Source organism: Palaemon carinicauda, chromosome 27 (genome assembly GCF_036898095.1).
Source record: "Palaemon carinicauda isolate YSFRI2023 chromosome 27, ASM3689809v2, whole genome shotgun sequence".
Taxonomy (NCBI): domain Eukaryota; kingdom Metazoa; phylum Arthropoda; class Malacostraca; order Decapoda; family Palaemonidae; genus Palaemon; species Palaemon carinicauda.
Genome location: NC_090751.1, coordinates 29979895 through 29985273, shown reverse-complemented (window position 1 = coordinate 29985273; position 5379 = coordinate 29979895).

Below are 5379 nucleotides of genomic sequence, written 5' to 3'. Positions count from 1 at the left end.
ATATATATATATATATATATATATATATATATATATATATATATATATATATATATATATATATATATATATATATATATATATATATATATATATATATATATATATATATGTGTGTGTGTGTGTGTGTTTATTACATTACAGAAATTCCATGGTATGAATTTAACATAAAATTCAGAATTTTGTTATCATCTAGTTTAATTGACGATTCCAGGTTTGTTTTATTTATTTAAATCTAGTCTTGGTATCCGTTCAAGTAAAAAAGAAACATCTGTTGAGAGTAACAATAATTATGGAAAGATGTCTAAGAAAAGATGGTAACTGGCAATGTTTTTGTTTACAACCAAGTTATTGCTTTATGTGTTATGCAAGGTTTCCTTTTATCAAAACAATATGAAACATGAATGATAAATGGCATGAAATTCAGTTTTCAAGTTTAACATAATCAATTTACAATGAAATAATGGTTAAAATAATTAAAAACAAATAGAATAGTTGGCAGATTTTACGCGTACAGTTACATAGTAAAAAGCTATTGTCTAATTTTCATTCAAGACATATGTAAAATATATTGGATTAAAAATGTATATAGAGTTATTAAAAGAGAAATAATTTGAAAGGTAAATAATGCTATCCTTATTATAGTATATGTAGAAAAATAAGTTTGGATGGTATTACAGTAAATTTATTTGGTAATGGCAGAAGCAGACAAAAAAACTTCTAGCTGTTTTACCAATCAGTATCACCAAGACTCCTTTAGCATTTCTCCTATTGTACTGAAATAGGGTCCTAACGATGTAAAGCAATAAAGGCATACACTCTTTAGGTAACATAGATTGCAAACCTTCTATAAGTAGATTTTTAATGATATCCTAAAATTCTAGACAATATTTTAATCAAGAGTGCTTGAAATACAATGGATGTCTACACTTCTTTTTCTTATGTTTTTTTTTTTCAACAAATATTTGCATAAGGACCACTTATATTAAGATTGCATTTGAAAGAAAGTATAATCTTGATTCCTACCAGTTATTGAATTTAAATAGAATCTAATAGATGGACTCTGTCAAAAGATATAAACTTAGACAACGATAGTTGGTTTAATTTTTCCCTCTAGCCCAATGTAATGTACACCTTCAAATATTAAACCTTTGTAATCTTATAAATATATACTTACATATTAATCTTCTTAGTTATCTAACCTATTTCATGACGTCACCGCGTTTCCCTATATGAATTTAGGTCTGTTATCCCTTTGCCAAATAAGGATGGTGAAGTCTTAGACATCTATTGTGAGTTGAAAGAACTAAAATAAATACTTAATAAAAAGCTATTGTCTCATTTATATTTATGACATATGTAAAATATATTTGATTAAAATAATATATAAAGATATTAGAAAAATATAAAATTAGAAAGGTAAATCATGATATCCTTAATATAAATATGTAGGAAAAAAGTCTGGAAGGCATTACAGTAAAATTGTTTGGTACTGACAGGAACAGACGAAAACTTCTAACTGTTTTACCAATATTAATCACCAAGACTGCTTTAGCATTTCTCATATTACACTGAAATAGGCTCTTAACAATGTAAAGCAATAAAGGTATATACTGTTCAGGTAACATAGATTGCAAACCTTCTATAAGTAGATTTTAAATGTATATCTTAAAAATTCTAGACAACAGTTTTTATTAAGAATGCTTGAAATACAATAAATGCCTACAGTTATTTTTTATATATATTTTTCTATAATCTTTGCATAAAGGCTACTCATTTTAAGATTGCAATCAGAGGAAAGAAATTTTTTTATTCCTACCAGTTACCGAATTGAAATAAAACCTAATAACTAGACTTTCTCAAAAACATATAAACTTAGAAAATGATAGTCTGTTTAATTTTTCCCTCTAGCCCAATGTAATGTACACCTTCAAATATTAAACCTTTGTAATCTTATAAATATATACTTACATATTAATCTTCTTAGTTATCTAACCTATCTGATGACGTCACCGCGTTTCCCTATATGAATTTAGGTCTGTTATCCCTTTGCCAAATAAGGATGGTGAAGTCTTGGACATCTATTGTGAGTTGAAAGAACTATAATAAATACTTAATAAAAAGCTACTGTCTTATTTATATTTATGACATATGTAAAATATATTTGATTAATAAAATATATAAAGTTATTAAAAATATTTAATTTGAAAGATAAATCATGCCATCCTTACTATAAATATGTAGAAAAAATATGTCTGATAGGTATTAAAGTAAATTTGTTTGGTACTGGCAGAAACAGACGAAAACTTCAAACTGTTTTACCAATGAGAATCACCAAGACTGCTTTAGCATTTCTCATATTACACTGAAATAGGGTCTTAACAATGTAAAACAATAAAGGTATAAACTATTTAGGTAACATAGATTGCAAACCTTCTATAGGTCAATTTTTTTATGTAAATCCTGAAATACAAGACAATAGTTTTATTAAGAATGCTTGAAATACAATGGCTGTCTACACTTCTTTATATATATATATATATATATATATATATATATATATATATATATATATATATATATATATATATATATATATATATATATATATATATATATATATATATATATATATATATATATATATATATATATTTTAAACAAATATTTGCATAAGGACTACTTATATTAAGATTGCATTTGAAAGAAAGTATAATCTTGATTCCTACCAGTTATTGAATTTAAATAAAATCTAATAGATGGACTCCGTCACAAGATATAAACTTCAGCAACGATAGTTGGTTTAATTAGGCCATCTAGCTCAATGTACATCTCTATATATTGAACTTTTGTAATCTCATATAAAACTATACTTACATATTAATTTTATTAGTTATCTAACCTAAGTGGTGACGTCACCGCGTTTCCCTATATGATTTTAGGCCCGTTATCCCGTTGAAAAACAAGGATGGCGAAGTCTTGGCCATCTATAGAGAGTTGAAAGAAATACGATAAATACTAACTCAATAAAAAGCTATTGTCTCATTTACATTTATGACAAATGTAAACTAAATCTGATTAAAATCTATAGAAAGATATTAAAAGAAATATAATCTGAAAGATAAATCATACTATTCTTACTATAAATATGTAGAAAAATAAGTTTGGAAGGTATTATGGTAAACTTGTTTGGTATAGACAGATACAGACGAAATCTTCTAATTGTTTTACCAAACCGAATTACCAAAACGGTTTTATCATTTCTCATATTACACTGAATAAGGTTTTAGCTATACAAAACAATAATGGTTTAAACTATTTAGGTAACATACATTGCAAACCTTCTATAAGTAGATTTATAATATATATTCTAAAAATTCTAGACAATAGTTTTCATTACGAAGCTTGAAATACAATAGCTGCCTACACTTCTTTTTTTATATATTTTCAACAATCTTTGCATAAAGGCTACGTATATTAAGATTACAATTAAAATCTTGATTCCTACCAGTTATTGAATTTAAATAAAATCTTATAGACTCTGTCAAAAAGATATAAACTTAGAAAACGACAGTTTATTTAATTTGGTCATCTAGCTCAATGTACTGTACATCTTCTAATATTAAACTTTTGTAATCTTATATAAACTTATACTTACATATTAATCATGTTAGTTATCTAACCTATTTGATGACGTTACCGCGTTTCCCTATATAAATCTAGGTCTGTTACCCCTCTTCGACAAACAAGGATGGTGAAGTCTTGGACATCTATGGAGAGTTAAAGGAACCATAATAAATGAATAAATGGCGGTAAGTGGCAATATTTTTGTTTACGACGAAGATAAATTTATAACAATCTAAGCTTACTTTTACTTTTTATTAAAACTGTATCACATATAAATAGAAGATCAAATCTAATGTCAAGGGCAACCTTAATATAGATAATCATGAAACAAAAATATATAAAAAGAAACTAAATTAAATATAATAGCTAGCAACTCCCTTTACATATGCTTTCTCAATAAATAACTATAGTCTACAGTTTTATATATAACATATAAAATATATGTTATTGATAGAATGTTATCAAGATGAAATAATAAAGTATAAAAATAAGTAAAACTGCTATAAATGTTTTCATCTAAAAGAATGAAAACATTTCTAAGGTATTTTTCCAAACTGGTTTGGTAAATGAAGCTGACTAATAGTTTGTTCTCGTTTTACCAAACATATATTGTAAATACCTTTAGAATTTATATTTTTTCCAGTAATATAGGGTATTAATGTTGTAAAATAGTTTTATATTGCTTATTTTAATAATTTCAAGGATATTTATACTGAATAAATTATAGAGGCAATATTTTATATTATTAAACAATATATCTTCATTAAGTAAGCTAAAATATGAATCTTTCTAGCGTTTTCATGAAATTTTATTTACTTTTAACTGCTTCTCGAAGGAATTAAATATATTAAGACATCAAGCCTAAGAAAATAGCTTTTACCTCCGGTTTTTATTCCGTTCTGAGTGGAGATACCTTAACATGGTGAAAGGGTTTGATTTTTTGCTTTGTAGTTTCTTATAACTCTCAAGAGATGTCTTAAACTAAAAATAAAAACATTACGTAATTATTAAATATATTTGATGAACAATATATAAGAGACTTATGATTAAATTCGTATAAAAATTTTGCTGAAATTTCCATTAAAATTTATTTTTTTTCTATTTTTTCTTTTTTACCATTTTGAAATTTCAACTCGTCTGCTTACATAAGCCAGATAATGAAACAGATTGGGTAATATATATTAATGAAGTAATGTAATTATATCTGTAGATTCCTTTATTTCAAAATATTTAAGAAATTATGTAGCCTATCATTCAATCTAGCACTTTCAGTCTACTTTTCAATTCTAGATGTTTTCAATCTGCAAATTCGCGAGCTTCTCAACATTTCAAAAAATTTAATTGTGATTCAAGGTTCAAAGTGTACATGCATATATCCTTATATTTGCATATATACAAGATAAGTATAGGTAGTAAGTTGGCCAGGGCACCAGCTACCTGTTGAGATACTACCGCTAGAAAGTTATTAGGTCCTTTGACTGGCCAGACAGTGCTTCATTGGATCACTCTCTCTCTCTGGTTACGGTCCATATTTCATTTGCATTCCAAACCGGGTAGTTGAATCAGTACAACTTCAAAAGTTCAAAGTTGGAGCACATGTTTTTATGTTGACCAGGGTGACATGAGTCTTTTTATTGTTTATATATGACATAACTGTTTTTGACGTTGTTAATAGTTTATATAGGACATATCTGTTTTGACGCTGTTATTGTTTTTAGAATGATATATTGCAATTTATTCTCATCATATATT